At 36.2% G+C, this 21224-nt stretch overlaps 1 pseudogene; it reads right to left on the bottom strand.

The window, feature by feature from the left end:
- The window catches only part of LOC129508646 (elongation factor 2-like), a 30985-nt pseudogene extending 10722 nt beyond the window's left edge, over window positions 1–20263 (bottom strand).
- Window positions 20264–21224: the final 961 nt, after the last annotated feature.

The following is a 21224-nucleotide window of genomic DNA, read 5'->3' as shown; positions in this document are numbered from 1 at the left end:
GTGAGACATGAAATCATGAAAATCCTGCAGAACACAGGCAGTAACTTTGATATCGACCATGGCATCTTTCTAGATAGATCTTCTCAGGCAAGGGAAAAAAAGGCAAAAACAGACTTGCCAAATACTGCATACCACCCAAATGTCCTACAGTGAGTGAGTGGTGAAACAGATTGTAATATATCTATACCACAGAATAAAATCCTGCAATAAAAAGGAACAGACTATTGATGCATGCAACAACTTGAATGAACCCCAAATTAATTATGCTAACTGAAAAAAAAAAAAAAAAAAGCCCATCTCAGGGCAGCTCCAGTGGCCCAGCAGTTTAGCGCCGCCTTCAGCCCAGGGTGGGATACTGGAAACCCGGGATTGAGTCCCATGTCAGGCTCCCTGCATGGAGCCTGCTTCTCCCTCTGCCTGTGTCTCTGCCTCTCTCTTTGTGTGTCGCATAAATAAATAAAATCCTAAAAAAAAAAAAAAAGCCCATCTCAAAAGCTTATATAGTAGGCTTTTATTCATGACATAATGTAATTATATAGAGATTGAGAACAGATCAGTGAGCTAGAGGTGGAAAAGTAACATCACGTAGTGTTATGATGATGTACAGTTAAGTATTTTGATGGTGGTGGTGCTTACGCAAAGCTACACGTGATAAAATTCCATAGTGTTATACACCTATACAAAAATAAGTGCATGTATTATGGTGAAATCTGAGTAAGCTCTATAGTTTATGCTTTTGCTATTGTAGTATCATTACTTATGATGTTAATACTGAGGAATGATAGCTGAAACAAGCACAAAACCTCTCTGTATATTTCTTTGCAATTTCCTGTGATTCTATAATTATTTTGAAATAAAAAGTTCAAAATAAATTAAGTCATAAAGGGAAAAAATGATACCTAGAAAATCTCCAGCCTTGTGTAAATGAAGAAATAAATTATAAATGACCCATATAGAAGAATACATCACAACGGAACTTAGAAAAAATTTTGGACAATGATCATGAATATAAGCCCATCACATCATGTGGGACACAAACAGAGCAGTACCTAGAGGAGATAGTATGGAAGTGGGAGGGTGTCTATTTTAAGCAGTATTCCAAGGAGAAATCCTCTTTAAGAAAGTGATGTCTGATTGTAATAAACTGAGAGAATGTGCCAAAAGATTTTAGGGAAGAGTTACCCAGGAATAGCTGCAAAAGTCCTAAAGGCAGGAATAAGTTTAGAATGACCCAGAAATGGTAATTGTAAATAGTTATTACTTTAGAACCAGTCCTAAAAAGGGGAAATGAATAACCACAAAAAAGGTCGATAGCATTTCAGCCAATTTTTGTCCAAAGTATTCATTCATCTTGGTCCTGGTCACTGCTTGGAACCCTCAAGCTGTTTTCATCATCATGGCAGGCTGACTTGTTAACTTGCTAATAGAGTACAACTCCAAGTCCTTCATGAGTTTTGCCAGAAAGCTGGGTGTTAGATTTTCACTAATTTTGCAAGCCAATTGAGGCCACATAGAAGCTTGAAATCAACCATGGTGAGAAAATTTATACCATGGAAATCAGAGGTGGTTGTTAAACATTATTAGTATACTACCAAAGAAAGATTCCTGAGTAGATCGTACATAGCCTGCATCATTAGAATATAAGGCTACTGGAAAAGAGAATGAAAAATTACAGTTTTGGTGACTAAAATGGGCTAGACTATCAAAGCTGGAGTGGGTTCCACTGAGAGAAAAATGAATAGAGAATTTAGTTCCATAAATGGGGTTCTGAGGAGGAATAGAGTCATAAAAATGGAGTGATAAGGGGAATGTTAATTTCAAGCTAAAAATATTTAGACATCAATGGTTTCAAATCTTATTTCTTCCTTTTTTTAATTAATTTATTTATTTATGATAGTCACAGAGAGAGAGAGAGAGAGAGGCAGAGACACAGGCAGAGGGAGAGGGAGAAGCAGGCTCCATGCACCAGGAGCCCGATGTGGGATTCGATCCTGGGTCTCCAGGATCGCGCCCTGGGCCAAAGGCAGGCGCTAAACCGCTGTGCCACCCAGGGATCCCCCCAAATCTTATTTCTTCTTTAACTCTATTCCCAACTTCTCTCTTTTGAAAGATAGCACCTCCCACTTCAGAGAGGAAGTAGAAGGAATTGGATTTTTTAAAAAAATATTTTATTTATTTATGAGAGACACAGAGAGGCAGAGACATAGGCAGAAGGAGAAGCAGGCTCCCTGCAAGGCACTTGATGTGGGACTTGATCCTGGATCCCAGGATCATGCCCTGGGCTGAAGGCAGAAGCGCAACCACTGAGCCACCCAGGCATCCTGAAGGAATTGAATTTAAATTCTAATTTCCTATCACCAAACCCACAAACCAATCACATCTGTGTGTTTCATGGCCTCCCTCTTTTCTGATAGTGGAGGAGTATCCCACTACTGGTTTGTCTTATCCCTCTACTTGGGCTGGAAAGTCCATAACCTCCTTTCCCCTCTTGATTTATTATTTCCAATTACAATTTCAAAATTCTTACCTTACTAGAACTCTCTTTTATGCTGTCTTCTAAAAATAATTGTTTATCTTGGCATTCATGAAGCCACACATTTCTTGGTTCAACCCCCTCCCAATAAATAGAAAGGTCTTTCTTTCCATAGTTATGATTTCTTATGAGAACCACTTCATCAGAGCATACAACTTATGCTCTATCCGTTTACTATGCTTTATTTTTTAATGGCTCATTATTACTTAACATGATAATACATTTTTATAATCTTTTCCTTTGTTTTCTCTTTTCTGTTAGAAGTCAAAACCTGTATTGTTCACTGCTGTAGTCCTACCATCTGCAACAGCAGCATTAAATAGAAGTTTCAACAGTGATGAAAATGTTATAAATCTATGTTATCTAAAACAGTAGGCATTATATTAGCCACATAATCACTTGGAATCACTACTGATCACCTGAAATCTGGCTAATATAACCCAGGAATTTTTTTGTTTCATTTTAATTAATTTGAATTTAAATAGCCACATATGGCTAACTGCTACTAAATTGGACAATACAGATCTACACCACAGTATCTGTAACATAAAAGGAGTTCAGCAGGATCTTGTTGAAAATGAAAAAATGCATAAATGAAAAAAAAAGGTATGAAAGAATAAAATGCCTGCAATCAGCTTATAGTTTATAGATTTGAATTGGGACTTTCACCTTCCCTTCCATCTATTCAAGCTTTCTGGCATTTTCTGGCAAAAGCTAAGTTTTTTTATTACAATTCTTGTTTCCATACTTTACTAGCATGTTACACTTACAATTCCTTTTGTTTCATCACATTAGGCTATAATCTTAGCAAATCACTATATTCTTCAAATTTTGTTTGCTTTCTCATTGCTAAAACAAAATTTCTGAGCTATTTATCTTCCTGATAAATAAAAGCCCTCTTTATCTCGTGATTTTATTCGCAATTGTTTTAAATATACTTATGAAATATTACATAGCAACATAAAATAAAAGACCTTGTATTCTACAATGCAAACTAAGAAATAGGTGGTTAACACTTATTTGTATTATTCAATGGTCACATTTCACTTCCTCCCTCACCAAAAGTTAAAACCATCAAAATTATAATCTCCATAGTTTCAGTTTATTTTTGTTATATATGTATCTCATAACAATAAATTCAGTTTTACAACTTTAAATTTTTTTTTTAAATTTTTTAATTTTTATTTATTTATGATAGTCACATAGAATGAGAGAGAGAGAGGCAGAGACACAGGCAGAGGGAGAAGCAGGCTCCATGCACCGGGAGCCCGATGTGGGATTCGATCCCGGGTCTCCAGGATCACGCCCTGGGCCAAAGGCAGGAGCCAAACCGCTGCGCCACCCAGGGATCCCAGTTTTACAACTTTAAATGAATATTATACTCTACAAATCATTCTGGGATATTTTATTGTTTAGTACATTTTTGAGATTGTGCTTTTATAAATAGCTTTCTTTCATTCTTTTACTACTGTATAAAGTTCCATTGTTTTTGTACACCATTCTCCTATTGATGAACATTTGTTGTTTTAAAATATATTTGCTATTGTAACTATGTCTACTATAAGGTCTTTTACATATTTTTGTGTATCATATAGAGTATCTCTAGTGTATACACGCGATAAAGTACATTCTGGGTTGTGGTTTTTGGCTTTTTAAATCTTCAATAGTTTTAGATAAAGTCCTTTGTTATTAATGCATTATAAGGATCTACTCCCAGTTTGTGTTCTTATTTGAAAATATATTTATTTTTAATGGAAATAAGCATATAAATCAGTTTGGATCACCCATTTCCCAAATCCACAAATAATATTGAAAGTCAGTAGTTAGACTATTTAGAAACTCATTCTCAACACCCACAAAAACTAAAGCTTAAAAGTCAATGATAGTACCATATCATCCTCTAAAACCTAATAAATTATATTAAATACTTCATCTCTTTAAGATGCTACTTTTCTTTTTTTAAAAAAAAAAAAAAGATTTTATTTATTTATTCATGAGAGACACAGAAGAGAGAGGCAGAAACATAGGCAGAGGGAGAAGCAGGCTCCATGCAGGAAGCCCGATGTGGAACTTGATTCTCCAGGATCACGCCCTGAGTCAAAGGCAGATGCAGATGCTCAACCACTGAGCCACCCAGGCATTCTCCTTTTTTTTTTTTTTTTTTTTTTTTTTTTTTTTTTTTTTTGAGAGAGGGAGAGCAAGAACCTGGAAGAGAGCATGAGACATGGGGAGGGGCAGAGGAAGAAAGAGAAGCAGACTCCCTGCTGATCATGACCTAAGGGGTAAGCAGATGCTTAACCCACGGAGCCACCCCGGTGCCTGCCCCAAGATGCTGTTTCTTTTTATCTGTGTTATTTTCATGGCTTTGATAAAGCTATGAAATTAATGTGCTACTTTCCTGTTCTTTTCATATCCTCATGAAAATATTAAGCAACTTTAGACTTAAATCATCTCAGTAGCCATGATTCCCTCATACATTCTTTTTAGTATTCAGTGCAAACATACTGATAGTCCTTCAGTAATTGTGGAAAACATGTTTATTTTTTTATTCTTACTGGCTCTTTCTATAATGTAGCTGATTCATTTTATGACAATTTAAATATGCCTAGTAATGGTTAGAAGTCTACATTCTCTTCCCAAAGAAGATAAAAGGTCTGACAATGGGAAATACTTCATAAACTGTTGGAATATTAAAAAGTAATTACTTACTTTTCCCAATTTTTCATCCCATAATATAACTGAGATTTTAAACTCATTTAAAGTTATGATCCAAATATAAATTATGTCAAATATTCTATCTAAATAGCTTGCAACAGGAAATAGGTTAAACATAGCTAATAAAGAGCACAGAATACAAATGCAAACTATGAAGTAAGGCGGCAAATAGGAATCAGAGTCAGCATCCAGGCCAAGGTCAGTAATCAGAGATTTGATCTTAATGAAGCAGAGGAATGACCAACCACAACTGAGACTAAATATCTAAAATGTCTAAACCAGATTGCCAATTATATTGGTTCTTTTTTGATGCAGATAAGAAAACTCAGTTTAAGCCAAAACAAAAACACACCAAGAAGCCCCCACAGAAAGCAAAGAATAAAACATAAAATGGAGTATTTATGGGAAAGATACTGTTTCTCTGTTTTTTTAAGGATTTTATTTACTTATTTGAGAGAGAGAGAGAGAGTTCCTGAGCAAGGGGGAAGGGCGGAGGGAGAAGCAGAATCACTGCTGAGCGAAGACCCTGATGTGGGACTAGATCTCAGAGCCCTGGGATTATGACCTTAGCCAGAGGCAGGTGCTTAACCAACTGAGCCACCTAGGCACCCAGAAAGATACTGGCTAATTAGTAGGAAATATCAGCATCCATCCATAGCAGAAGCAGGAATATAAGGACTTAGATGCCATCAACATTCTCTGTATCTTGGCCTCAAGTAATCTTCTCATGCTCATTCTAGTTTTGTTTCTATAACGTGTGTGTGTGTGTGTGTGTGTGTGTGTTTCAGAAATCTTCTCTCCTGGGATTTATATTATAGAGCTTCAGCCATCAAAGTAGTGCTGACTCTTTCTCAAATTTTATTCCAGTTATCCCTGGGGGTATTTTAATTAGCCTTACTCACAACAAGTGCCTATTTGACCCATTCAATTATTGCTGGGAAGTCAGGATATTATTATTGTACTAGCTTAAGTCTGTTCTCTTATTCCTGGCCACAGTTATGGCCAGAGGTGAGGCTACCATCCATTATCATAAGCTGTCCCCACTATAATGTTGCCAGTGGTGGAGTAGAGGAGAAGATAGGGAAATAAGTCTCCTCAGACATCCTCAAAGGCTTTATTCCAAAAATGACAGGCAGACTAACAGTGGTCTACATGGAAGAATATTTCTCCATAATCACTTTCTACCTCATAACATGGAGAAACTATAAAATAATTTATTAAGTGTTATGTAAGAAGGATTTGGAAAAATCTAAGAGACTGGACTGAATTATCTTCTAAGATCCACTTTAATATTTGATAATGCTTGATTTATTTCATTTTAGCCATACATTGATTCATTTAGCAGTTTTTAGTTTATATCTTGTTTATGTCACCATGCTACTTGTTTAAGATATAAAAGAGTAAAACATGTGTCCTCAAGGTACTCCCCAATTTGATATATATTACATATTTTTTGTAACACCAAGGAATTTTAACACAAAATCTAAAAATTATATCTCTGTGAGACAATAAAAATATTCCTTAGTATATTCCTGTCACCCCTTGCCTCTTTATCACACATTCCATATTCTAATCATACCAGTCATCAAAACAAGCCATACACTTCCATGCTGCCATTCCCTTGCACATTCTTCTTACTCTCCCTTTCCTTAAGTGTCTATTATGATGTCTCCTTTTATTTCTCATCACAAAACAAATTTACTTACTCCTCCCTATACTTTATTATTACTTAAGTGTTATATATTGTAGAGTTTCGTAAATAATTATGCACGTGTTTTTCCCCATTGAATTATGAGATATGAAAGGAGAAGACTGTTGTCTCATTTTTTATAATCAAAGTGCAACAGCGTAAAAACTAAAAAAATGGTTGTAACAAGATGAGGATAGTGAATAGTGGAAAATTTTTGAATGACCGTAGAAATCAAAGTTAGAGTTATTGTTAATAAAACAAAACAAAATAATTGGTATTTACATATATTTATAAAGAGATTAAAGACAACATTTTTTCATTAAGTAGTACAATCTTACCTTAAATGTAGAAAAATTTCATATTTATGATAAACTTTAGGTCAATATTCTAATCATAGGTTCTAGAAAAAACATTTCAATTTTCAATATGCAATTATGATCATTTTTTGAAGTATAATTAACATAAAATATTAATTTCAGGTATGCAACATATTGATTCAGCAGTTCTATACATTACTCATTAATTACCATCATGAGTGTAGTCACCGTCTGTCATCATATAATGTTATTACAGTATATTGACTATATTCTCTATGCTGTACCTTTCATCTCTGTGACTTATTTATATGTAGAATCTAAAAAACAAAATGAACAGAGAAACAAAAGCAAACAGAAAAACAGACTTAAATACAGAAAACAAACGGGTGGTTACCAGAGGGGAGGTGGGTAAGGCAATGGATAAAATAGATAAAGGGGATTAATAGGTACAAATTATCAGTTTGGGAATAAATAAGTCACAAAGATGCAATCATATGTTCATTCTTGACAACCATTTTCAAGTTTATTTCAAGAAACTGTAAAAAAAAGTTTGTCAAAGTTCACCCATTAAAAACATAATAATACTAAACGTGCATTTATCAAATATTGACTTTCATTTTAACCCAAGTTCCAAAATTTTAAAAATCCTATTGTAGAAAATGTATACAACAATAATAGAAGAAAGAATAAATCCTGCCTCGTGTCCTCGTGTGTTGATTTCACAAGCACATTTTTTCCTAATTTTTTGATATCTTATTATATAATGTATACATTATATATTGTATAATATATAGATTATGTGTAATATATAGACTATATAGATTATTTTGTGGCAATGTTGAAGATATTGCAAAATGGTAAAGAAAACTGGAAAAGACAAGGCTTTTTTTCACATTTTTCTCACACATATCTATAGTAATTTCTTTTATAAATCTTTAAGCTCTATTCCTCTGATTCTTAATGTCTTCTTTCTTTAATAAAGTCCCATTGACTTTATATTATGTTTGTATTACATCCAATGGATTAGAGTTAAGATACATTAAATATTACAGCTCATGGTTTTGCTAGAGCCAAATACATCTTCAGAAAGATTAGATATAATCTTTCTCTACAAATCAAATTAGAACTGAAAAAGTCCGTTTCCACACATATATTCAGAAAGAAATCTCATACCATATTCTAAATTTGTCCAAGAGATGAGCTTTTCACCTTTTGGTAATTACTTGAGACATAAAGAACGACAAGCAAGTCAAATCAGCTTTTATGATGTTAAATTATTTCATAGGTCAGTATCATGTATTGTTACTATTTCACCTCTAAGTTACATCAAATAATTTTTACAGTGGGCGTCCTGAGAAACATTTACATATGCTGACAAAATATAGTCTTTAAGTCATTCATATACAAGAGCTACTTTATCTCTGAGATGAAAAATAACAAATTCTTATGAATTTGAAGCTTTAAAATTTTTATGGAAGAAATATTTTAATTAGAAAATACTATGCCATTTTACTTTGAGACAGACTTTGCTCTTGAAGAAATGTGCCTTTTCATTTGACTCTTTTTAGAATGTGAACTATTTATTGAACACTTTTGACTATTTCTGATAAGGATTTAAGAAAATACATGGAAACTTTGAAAAAAAAAAAAGAAAGAAAGAAAATTTTGAGGCACAGTCCCTGGTGCACTCCAAAAGTTTCAATTTATTTGGAGACATTACTACTAACTTCATGAAATAGCTAGAGTCCTGACAATGAAAACAAAAATGATAGTTTGAACTTAAAGCATACCTCATATGCTTTTATTTTCACAACAACCTATGAGGCAGATAGGATTACTGGCTCTGTTTTGCAAAGGAGACTTGAAATCACTGAGAGGTTAAGTGCTTGCCAATGACTTGGACCTGGGCAGTGTAGAACTGGATTTAGCCCTGCACTCTATCATCATGCTGTTCTCTAGCTACAGAGAGACAAGGGAAGTATTACAACTGGTGTTCATAGGGTGAAACAAAAGTAAGAAAAGAGTTCTCAGGACACCTTAATGTGCTATTGTATACAGTAACTCTTTAAAATAAGAACAAAATGTGCAATATTTCCCAATAATTTGTAAAATGTAAACCTGATTTTAATAGAATCAAGGGAAATGATTATGTAGTCTCTGAGACTATAGAATTAGGCTCAAAATCAAATAGATTAAAAGTTTAAGTGCAAAAGGAAAAACAGGTAGAGGAACCTTTATATAAAAATGAGAAAGGTCTCTGAGCTTACCACCAAAAAATACATAAAGTTCTAGAGCTCTGACTCCATAAAAATTTAAAGCCATCCAACTATTTTTTAAAAAAATCTCTCAAATCAGGAAGCAATTCTTAAAATGTGGGTAACAAAATGTTTATGACTTAATATATAAAAAGTTATAAAAATTGGTGAGAAAAAATGAAATATTCAAACAGGAAAAAATGAGCAAAGAATTTGAATTGACAATCCCTACACACACACACACACACACACACACACACACATTCTGGAGGAAAGAGAGCAAAATGATATAGAAAAACTATTTAGTATTAGTAATTCATACACACACACACATTCTGTAGGAAAGAGAGCAAAATGATATAGAAAAACTATTTAGTCTTAGTAATTCATACACACACACACACACATTCTGGAGGAAAGAGAGCAAAATGATATAGAAAAACTATTTAGTCTTAGTAATTCATACAATCATACAATAAAACTTTTTTTGCAGAAGTTATGATACAGTAAAGTAATAGAAGAATCCATTTATCACACAGCGATAGGTAATACAGACATGGAAACTGCAAAAAAAAAAGTCTATATTGTCAATGGATATATTACCTGAATCTTACAGGGGAGAGAAAATAATATATAATAGAAATAATCTACATTTCTTTTTAATAAAGGAAACCATAATTTTAATTTAAAAAGGGACCTCTTTTAATCAGGAACCATACTTAATGAAATAAAAAATGTAAAGAAAAATCACTTTTACCTAGAAATTTTTTTTATTCAGGTAACCATATTATAAATTATTTATCTTCATTTGTCATTTAAACTAGAGGATGTAGAATATTTATAACCTATGGAACCAAAGAACCTATTTGTTAATAAAAGTAAGCTTAAACTGGAGATTGCCATACTGCTATAGTAAGGTTATATGTGCTTTTTTTTAAAATTTTTTTTAAATTTATTTATTTATGATAATCACAGAGAGAGAGAGAGAGAGAGGCAGAGACACAGGCAGAGGGAAAAGCAGGCTCCATGCACCGGGAGCCCGATATGGGATTCGATCCCGGGTCTCCAGGATCGCGCCCTGGGCCAAAGGCAGGCGCCAAACCGCTGCGCCACTCAGGGATCCCTATATGTGCTGTTTTTCTGTAATTCCACATAAAAAGATAAACACTTGTAAAAAATGTTTTCTTTTCCATCTAAGATGTATAAACTTTGTTTTTCAACACTTTTGGTATAAGTATAGATAATTATGAATATAACCATATTAATGTATATATTATGAATAATGGTAAATTTCCTGCTGAACTGGTGGGATGGGACCACCAAGTTGAAATTTAGTTGAATTAAAAGAAAATTTTAAGTGTGGTATTCTTTTTTTTTTTTTTAAGATTGTATTTATTTATTCATGAGAGACACAGAGAGAGAAGCAGAGACACAGGCAGAGAAAAGCGATCCCCATCTCCAGGGTCACGCCCTGGGCTGAAGGCGGCGCTAAACCACTGAGCCACCCGAGCTACCACAAAGTGTGGTATTCTTTACACAGCTCAGTTTATAGACTAAGATCCAGGCTTTCTACATCAATAGAAGTATATTGCTAGTGGAAAAAATCATTCTAATGGAACTCTAAGTTTTACTTAGGAATGGCAGTAATATATTTTTTCAACCCCAATGTTAGTATTAACCTTTCGTGCTTTTTCCCCATATACTCACACACGCACACACACCCCAATATAACATCCAAGGTGTACATACCAATAAAGGCACTTCCTAATTTTATGCACTCTAGGATCCTCAGTAACAAAAAAACAAATCTCTTGAAAAAACAATTCTGGTAACGTATCTAAAGGACTGAACCTAGCAATAAGGAACACATTATCTCTATACTATTTCCATCTATAATTCATTTATAATGCTTTACTAAGAGAAACCGTAAAAAAATACTTTGAGAAATTGTTTGCCTTTTCCCATTGATTTACTTTTTTAAAGATATCAACAAGCAACTTCCTTGAAATTTTTCAAATTTTTGTCTCTTAAGAAACTAAATATGAAGACAATTCAGTTACATTGATTAATGTGGTATTAAGGTATATAAAATGTGACCTTTCCACAGGTTTATTTATTGCTTTATAAGAAAGACTCTGATATTATCCACTATTCTAAGGTTATATTTGAATAATGAAGAACACTATTCAATGTCCATTAACCTTCAGTTAGAAATTTTAACAACATTCACCAAGACTGTTCATTCTGCCTGTCATTTTTATTAACTTTGTAGGGTTTAAAGGTTGGATAATCTGAGAGGAATTCTGAGTTTTCACATAGGAGATACTTTAAAAATTCTATTTAGAACTGTTACCTAGTGCTGACTTTCCTGCTTTTACAAAAGAATTATCCCATACATTGCCATGGAGCCTCCAGAGTATATCTGATTTTTATTTATCCAGACTCCCTAAATGATCTTCCCCAAAATGCAACTACTGGATTAATACAAAGCATGTGTTATTGAATAAGAAAGAATTCTAGTTCATATGAACTATCAAGTTAAAATTTAATAAAAACCGAAAGACTAACTCGTCCGTGAATATGACCTTGGCAAAAGGTCATGTTTTATTTTGTTTTTTTCCCTCCTACAGGTCTTCAAACACTAAATTGAAAACAGGTAATGCACTGCTGTCACTCACCCCTTACCCCACTACTCATTCAGAGTTCCCCATCTTAGGTTCTTTACCAGAGGCCCATAAGTATTCTGAAGGGAAGAAAAATATGAGACTAAAACTAATCAAACTCCAATAAAAAATATACAAAAAATAAATAAATAAAACTAATCAGAAAATAAAGAATACAGTGAAACTTGACAATGAAGCTTTATTTCCCTCTAACTACAGCTTTAAGCTGTTAGTTGAAAAAATTTAATAAAATACTGAGGTTTCCTATTACATGTTTCATTCTAAACAGTAATGTACCTTAATAGCTTCCCACTCCATGACTGGCCAGTAATTCAATACAAGTGATTTCTTTGTTTGAAAGGGTATACTTTCCTATACTTTTGAAAAAGAAAATCAAAATGGATGTCACTATGAGGTTATCATTATGCCGTGGGGAAAAGAAGTAAGTAATTCTTTTATTAATGATTCTCTTTTTGAAAGATTTTAAAATGTAAATATTTGGATTTTTAAAAATTATTATGATTTAGCAAAGATATCAATACAAGCATTACTTATTTATACTTTCTAGGAATTATATACTTTTCACTCCTATATGATTTAAATTGTTAATGTTCAGTATAGATATCAAAGTTCGTCCAGTGGTATCACTCTTGAAAAATATTAAATCACACTGGAAAATGAAGCTTTCCACTAATTTCCTCTCTTAAATTATCAGTTAAGAGAAATTGTTTGCTACAAGATAAACCAAAGATATAAATAAAAATAAATAAATAATAGCGCCCAGTAAGAAATCTGTGCTTAGTGAAATAACAGACACATAGAGCGCAAATGTGTAACCATCTGGAGAATAAGAAAATCAAAAGTAATAAGCAGCATTCGGAATTTATTACAAAGAAATTATGCCAAGAGCTTCTTACTGCAGTTTTCTATGGAAATGTTCAAATTAGTGGGTAAAGAAATACATTATATACAACATATTTGGGCCCTACTGATATCATTTTATACATAATCTCATGGCATAATATTTGCTAAGTAATCTAAATTAGCTTGGCTATAAATGCTGTCATACTGATTGAAAATTTGCTATCACACCACAAAGAGCCAGTCATAATAAATGAGACAGTTTGGTGAAATTGTCTAGAGCCAGAGGGATATGATATTGGGTCATCTTTGACAGTGTATTACAAAATACAAAGAAATTAATAAATCTAAAAGCAATTGAAATACCAAACAGATACATAATAGAGGGTAGAAAGGAGAGAAGAAATAATGAAAACTAAATAGGTCAAAGAAACCAGCAAGAGTTCATCATCTGAAGGAGGGGTATAAAGTGGGATCCAGAATGGCTCCCATCATCTTCAGAAGTATAGCTTTGACAATTCCACTTCCATTCGCTACTTCAGAATCTAGATGGAGAAGGAGGAGGAAGGGAAAAACAAATAAAATCTTCTTTCCCACTGTCTAAATAAATCCTCAGAATGTGCCCTAATTCCAGGAATCAAATTCCATTGCTAGATGGCATTTTCCTGTTCTGTAGAGATTGTTTGTTTCCTCTTTGAAGCCACAGTGCTTGGCATGTATTAAATAGACAAAAATTTTTCTTGAATGGAATTTTTGAACTCTGGGTGACAGAACATCTCCAGAATCTTAGTTAGAAGTGTTGATGATTAAGGGAGCAGAAAGGAAATTTCTGAGCCCGTTTTCTAGAGCTGTGCTGTCCTATACTAAATAACTAGCCATATTAAATTTTAAAATGAAAAATTCTGTTCCTTGGCTACACTGGCCACCTTCAAGGACTCAGTAACCACAGATAGCTAGTAGCTACGCATTCTGGGACTGAAGAGATAGTGATAGAACTGTAGAGAAGTGTTTCAGACAACATTGTTCTAAGCATGTCAGTAGCATATGGTAATTTTTCATACATATTTTCTAGACTCATACTCATTTATTCACTCAGGAAATATTTATTGAATGTACATTACATGCTAGGCACTGAAGACACAAAAATACACAAGATCCCTTTATAACCATTTAGAATCTTTTGTGGGAAGACGTTAGTGAATAGGTAGTCACAATCCAGTGCCGTGCCAGAGGCTTAATTGAAAGAGAGCATGAGTTGAGGCAAAAAATTATCAAGAAGAAGACTACTAATCAAGGTGAATATTTTTGAAATTAAGCCAAAGGAAGTAGAAGTGGAGAGGAGAAGAAAGAACCAAAAAGTATTTAAGAGGCACAGATTGCATTTTTTGGTAAGAATTAGATGTGTTAACAGAGAAGGAATCTAGAGTAACTCCTGGCATGAGAGGATGAATAGATGGGAATGCCATTATCTTCATTTGAGTCTATGTGAGGAAGAACTGGTAGGATTTAGAGGAAAGATGACTATTTTTAATTTATATATGAGAGCTTTATAATGTTACATGTGTGTCTAATATTAATGAAAAATTTGAAACGAGCTAGAGTTTCTAGTATTACCATTTTAGAGCTGGTAGTTTGATGAGATCACACAGCAACAAAAAGCAATCTTGACAATGAGAGCCAAGAAAATTAGTAACTAACAATTTCTAGAAAATGTGCACAGGAAACAGGAATGAATGGGGTCATAGAAACCAAGAGAAAAGAGTTTTAAGAAGGAGCAAACAACCTACAGAGCTTCAAAAAGTTACATAAGATAAAGACTAGGAGGAAAAAGGCCATTCAATGTGGCAGTAAGTCATGGGTGACCTTAAATGACAGTAGTAGAGTTTGGGTAGCAAGAAGCCCAATGAATGGGCTTGAAGAAAAGATATGCATAAACTACTTTTTCCAGAAAATGAACAGATACAGGATGGAAAGAGCTAGACATGAAGTGATATGTAGATAAAAAAAGGGGATGTTTATTTTTTTGCTAGTTCTACTATGAAAAAAATGTGTGCATTTAGTTTAAAAGTTGCCATCTCCATAGGCTATGCATATAATGGGTTCATTTTAGCTTGTTTGGATTAATTGCAGCTTATCACCAGAGCTACTGACCCTTGGCCAACACTATGGAAAGCCTTAACTAAAGATAAATGATGTTTTGAAACCATGGGTCTGTGAGTTGTTTCAAAGAAGTATATATCAGCCTGCCAGCACTGTTTAGTAATAATAATTGGATTTATAATTGCATCTAATTTCAGTAGAGCCTGGAGAGGGGATCTTTCAAACTAAAAGTGGGAAACATAGCTAGAATAGGTCTGTATGAGGAGTTCATTATAAGAGATCTCTAACATGAGAAGGTTTGGGTTTCTTGCTTACAGAGGTTCTTCAGATGCACAGCAGTAGTGGTTCCAGACTTGTCTGTACAGACATATATATGCAACTGTTTAGTCCACTGACCAAAAGCACCTATGTGACTCAGAGGTGGGAGAATAAAGAAATCTGTGCCTGAGATCTCCGGACACTTTTCCATGCATATCTTCTATTGTTTCTGTGCTACATCCTTGCCTATAATAAGATTGTTCTGAGAGCACAAACAGAGTAAACGAGTTCCATAAACAGTGGAACACTAAAGGCGATTAACACATAATTGACACTGGCTAACATGTTACTAGCCAAAATGCTCATCTTTCTTTCTTCAGTCCCTCAAAGAATTTGTCGTAAGTGTGAGTTGGGGGCTCAACAATTACAATTCCTGAGGATAGTTTTCTCTTCGAGGAAAAAATATATAGTCTCATTTCCACAAAACAAATTTAAAAGGAAAATAATTGTCTAGTTTGTCCACGAAACATCTTACTAACCATCAGCAATATTTAGTTTATTTATAGATAACTAATTTTCTATGCAAACTATTTTATTAGTTTATTAAGAGAAGCAGTCCATTTTAGGTACTTGTGCCCTCTTGGTTGTAATTGCCCACTGCCCTTTCAACCATTTCATCACCCTCTACTTTCACCATGTGATTTTACATACCCAGCTCATCCATTTTGTTGGCTGTGGTTCAATCCAAATGTTTTTTAGTATCCTAATGGTGGATTAAATCCCTTCATTTCACACGGAAAGGTCTTTTAATTATCTCTGCTCATATAAACATCCTATAAGTACCCAGGAAAAGAGGCCAGATGGTAATGTTCATAGATACAGACTAAGGTGAAATACAGTGACAGAGTGATGAAAGTAGATTATCAGTTTAACCAAGTGCCAAGGAACATATCTTTTAAATCAGTAAGATGTGGGATTAAGTTCCAGAGGGGCTCCTTACCAGTTACATGACCTTGAGAAAGACTACTTAATGTATTTGAGCATCAGGCTCCTCCTCTAGAAAATGGTGAAAACAATAATATCTCAAAATGTCATGAGGATTAATATAACATGTATATGCAAACTGTTTAGTCCACTGACCAGCATATAATAAGTGTTTAATAAATAGCCATGATTTAAATTCAGTGAATGAGAGTTCACTAACAAATTGCATATTCATGAATACTATACTTAACCTGTCCAATTCTCTCCATATCTCAGTTTTAGAATATGAGGGTAAAATTAAGTTTACTTAACTGCATTTCTGTGAACATTGAGAGACTGAATATACAGATGGACAAGGGCCAAACCATATGTAAAAATAGAATTCTAACCCACAACCTTCTACACCAACCAGTGCAGGAAGCTAAACCACAACCTCTGCAGTAATCAGCCAGGAACAGTCAGGACTTTGTCAATTCCTGCCAGCTTTCCTAATATTTGCCTGTACTTCCAACTCAGAACCAGCCAGAGAAAGCCAAATAAGCTTCTCAAACCAATCATGTAGGATGCTCAGCTCCTTGTTGGCCCATCTCCAGTGTCCCCTTGTCCACAGCCTCCAATCAGAACACACCTACAGTGTTGTCTCTCTCTTTTTTTTCACTAGAAAACTTTCCCACTCCCTTGTCCCCTTTGAGTACCCGCCCTAAACAAATGATGGTGGCTGACTCCCTTGCTATTGCAGGCTCTGAACAAATAGCCTCTGTTTATTTTTATTTGGGTGGTTTTTGTGTCCATAGCATTATAACTGAGGTTAAAAGTTCAGAATCAATTTTGAAATTCCGTATATTTTTATTAGTGTTATTATTGTGCAGAAAACACATCATGATCATTAAGGCTCACCCATGCAGCCATCTGCTTGTGAATGTACAATTTTTCCACCAGGCACATAATACAAAAGCTTATGATCAATCCAATTCTCTTTCTTACATCATTACCACAATACAAATTCTTCACCTACTTTGAGTATTCCAGCTGCCTAATCTCCCTCCCTTTTCTTTCTACTATATATCTTTTCTGCTTTCCATTTTGTCTAGGTTCCAATGTCTAGCATTTTAGCAATTTTTTAGTCAATAGTCTCATTAACCTTAAGTTTCATATGCCTGGGCAGCCCAGGTGGCTTAGCGGTTTAGCACCGCCTTCAGCCCAGGGTGTGATCCTGGAGACCCGGGATCAAGTCCCACATCAGGCTCCCTGCATGGAGCCTGCTTCTCCCTCTGCCTGTGTCTCTACCTCTCTCTCTCCTCTCTGTGTTTCTCATGAATAAATAAATAAAATCTTTAAAAAAAATGTTTCATATGCCTAAGTAAACTCTGGGTAGACAAATATTGTTTCTATTTTTTCTCCAGAAACTCTCCTTCTTAAGGAAGGTTCCTTGGTTTTGAGAAATTGTTTGCCAACTCCATTTACATGGTTAAATAGATTGCTATGAATCCTAGTAGTCCTAACCTCAACATAAATGCTCCAGGGACAGGCAGGTGAACCAACTGGAGTCAAGGAGTCTCATCTCAGGGCATTTCTAGATTTTTCTTTTTGGGAACAAGGATGGGAATTTATGAGTTCGGAACTCTTGGAAATCATAGTTTTAGCCTAGTGGAATAAGCCTGTGTGAGAATAAAGTCCATAGTTGAAAGGAAAAAGAAAATATATGCATGTATCATTCACTGCCATAGAGCATAGAGAAGAAAGAACAAAGTCTGAGGATGTAGTAACAGGTTAGTTGAGTCTGAGGTTATGTTGAATCTGAACAAGAGCGGAAGAGAAAAGGCTGAGTTGTATATAAGAGCTGTGGCAGTTCCCAACATAATGGAACTTCACCCAAGTAAAATCAGATTAATGTTCAAATTTATTGTTTTGATCGTTCTGGAAATTAGCTAGATATGGTTAATAATAAAACCTTAAGAATGCAAGAATAAAATGAGAAGTATTATGAATTCAGGATAGAAATGCCACTAGTCGTGGGCAGTCTGGGTGGCTCAGTGGTTGAGTGTCTGCTTTCTGCCCAGGTTGTGATCTCAGGGTCCTGGGATGGAGTCCTGCATTGGGCTCCCCACAGGGAGCCTGCTTCTCCCTCACATATATCTCTGCTTCTCTTTCTGGGTCTCTAATGAATAAATAAAATCCCCCCAAAAAAGAAGTGCACTAGTCTCACATATAAATGTCTAGAGTATAATTCAACATCAACAGCTCAAAATCCTTTAAGTTGTTAGATGTTTGGATGTGTCTGACAATTAGCCGTCCGTTTGTCTTTAAGTTCTTAACTTTGCTAAATGGTGTCCTAAACCCAATTTTCCAAGTAGGACCAAGAAGTGACTTGGTGGAGAGGAGGGACAGTTAGGGATATTAGGCAGTTTTTTGTTAGGCATGAGTGAGGAGGGATAAAGCAGGTGCTGGCCACACTGTCAGTGCTACCATTGAGGGTTAACAGCCACACCTTCAGAGCCACCTCTAAGGGCTAACAGAATAGGAAAGGCCTAGCCACAGAGCTGGCTCAAAAGCCACAAGGGGACTTCTAAGTGCTGAGCATGCCCACAAAGGGTGAAACTTGCCCTTAAGTATCTTTAAGGTCACCAGTTGTCAATCAAAAATGTCAATCAATGCCAAATTTACATATGCAAAAAGCAGGCTTAAAAGGATGCCTCTAGGGATGCCTGGGTGGGTCAGTGGTTGAGTGTCTGCCTTCCTCTCAGGTGATGACCCCAGGGTCCTGGGATCAAGTCCCACATCAGGCTCCCCACAGGGGAGCCTGCTTCTCCTTCTATGTCTCTGCCTCTCTCTCTCTCTCTCTCTCTCTCTCTCTTTCTGTCTCTCATGAATAAATAAAAAAATCTTAAAAAAAATAAAAGGATGCTTCTAGAGTTTCTGGGTGTCATTGCTACTCTTGTTCAAGCAGTGGCCTGCTTTCACTCTTGAAAGTGTACTATATTCAACTGCTCAATAAACTCTCCCCATTCAGGTCTTGGGTCTCCAATTCTCTAGTGCATTTGAGACAAGAACTGAGCTACCCAGTAACAGAGATATCTCTAGAATGCTACATTTGGGTCAAGATGTCCAGACAGATCATGCAATAGTAAATGGGCCTGGGATATGACCAAGTCAATTTTCAAATATTTATTGAGCATCCAATGAGTGTCAAGGAAGAAATAGAAAATTCTTTGAATTGGAAGTGAATCTTGCAAATTCTCAGGCCTTAGTTAAGTCGTATCAGCTGTGTGCCTCATTTTCCTCATTGGCAGAAAGGAGGTGTTATTGTGGATCATCTTACTTGGGGTGCTATAGAACAAAACAAATTCCCAGCCTCTGCCCTAACTAGGTGTGCAGTATTTGAGCAGACACTTGAAAGACAAAATATCAAAAGAAGAAAAATAGCAATCCAAATAATAATACATGAGCCACCACAAGGAGGCCTTATAAGCAAAATAAAAGGTAGAAATAATTATTAAAAGAGAGCTTAGGGATGCAGTTCTGGACAATGTGAAGTACAGCTGGGCGGCCAGTGGAGGGAGACTTTACATCCCTTACCCGAGCCACGGGGATTTTTCTTAAACTCGCCGAGTGACAGCCCGTAAGGGATTGATTAAGGAACTGACCGAGTGGGGTGTAACTCTGGGCGCAGGCGCCCCGGCTCCTCGGGTCTGGATGCTGCCCCTGGGAGCCGTGCGGGCGACCAGAGGAGTGCGCAGCCCGACTCACCGGCTCCGCGCGTTTCCCCGCGCCGCTCCTGCCCAACCCCGCCGCCTCCCCGGCGCCGGCGGCCGAGGCCCTCCGGGTCGGTTACTCGGTGTCCAGGCAACCGCGGGGCGGAGGCGGCCCGGCCCGGCCCTGCCCTCCATGCTCGCGCCCCCGGGGCCTCCCGAGCGGGTGGTGCGCCCGCCCCGCGCCCCCGCCCCGCGCCCCCGCCCCGCGCCCCCGCCCGGCCTGAGCGCGAGGCCCCCCGCGCGCCGCGCCCTCGGCGCCCTTCCTTTAGTAACCAGCACGCGCGCCAAACTCCTTTTCCTCTTCACTAAAGAGGGCGGGGTGGGCGCCAGTCGACGCCTCTCCTAGAGCAGTTACTATGAGAATCAGAGCATCACAGACATATTAAATCCGAAGAAAGCAGGACTCTTTCTTATTCTCAAAAAGCTGTTTCTGGTATCCTCATTTATCATTTCTGTGAAAGGGAAGCCTGCCAGCGTCTGTTCTCTTTTGCCCCTTGGTGCAGTACAAGAAAGACTTAAGTGCTAAGCTCTGTTAGGTTTGGTTGTTGGGTCTAAGCTGACTTTGGTATTGAAAAACCTAAACACTATTAGGGAGAAAAGGAAAACTGTTCTTTGTACCTGGAGTTTCAGGTGGGGAAAGTGAATTCAAGCCATTTGTGTAAGGGTCTATTTTTAATAAAAAACAATTTTCAGGGGGGATCCCTGGGTGGCTCGGCGGTTTAGCACCTGCCTTCCGCCCAGGCCTTGATCCTGGGGTCCCGGGATCAAGTTCCATATCGGGCTGTCTGCATGGAGCCTGCTTCTCCCTCTGCCTCTCTCTCTCTCTCTCTCTCTCTCTCTCTCTCTCTCTCTCTCTCTCTCTGTCATGAATAAATAAATAAAATCTTTTTTTAAAAAAAAACAATCTTTGAAGTATGGTAGGTCCATCTCACAAAATATTAAGTTGCATAAAATGTATGCCTAAACTTTGTTTCCTCTTCAATGAATATATATATATACTGTGACATGAAATAGACTTCAAAAACACTGGGGCATCATCAGCTGCCTTCTCAAATGAAGCAAACCACTAGGTGATAAACTAAAGATACTTAAAAAC

Source organism: Nyctereutes procyonoides, unplaced genomic scaffold (genome assembly GCF_905146905.1).
Source record: "Nyctereutes procyonoides isolate TBG_1078 unplaced genomic scaffold, NYPRO_anot_genome, whole genome shotgun sequence".
NCBI lineage: Eukaryota > Metazoa > Chordata > Mammalia > Carnivora > Canidae > Nyctereutes > Nyctereutes procyonoides.
Note: the sequence above shows the minus strand (reverse complement) of the source record. Positions and strands in the feature narration are given on the sequence as shown.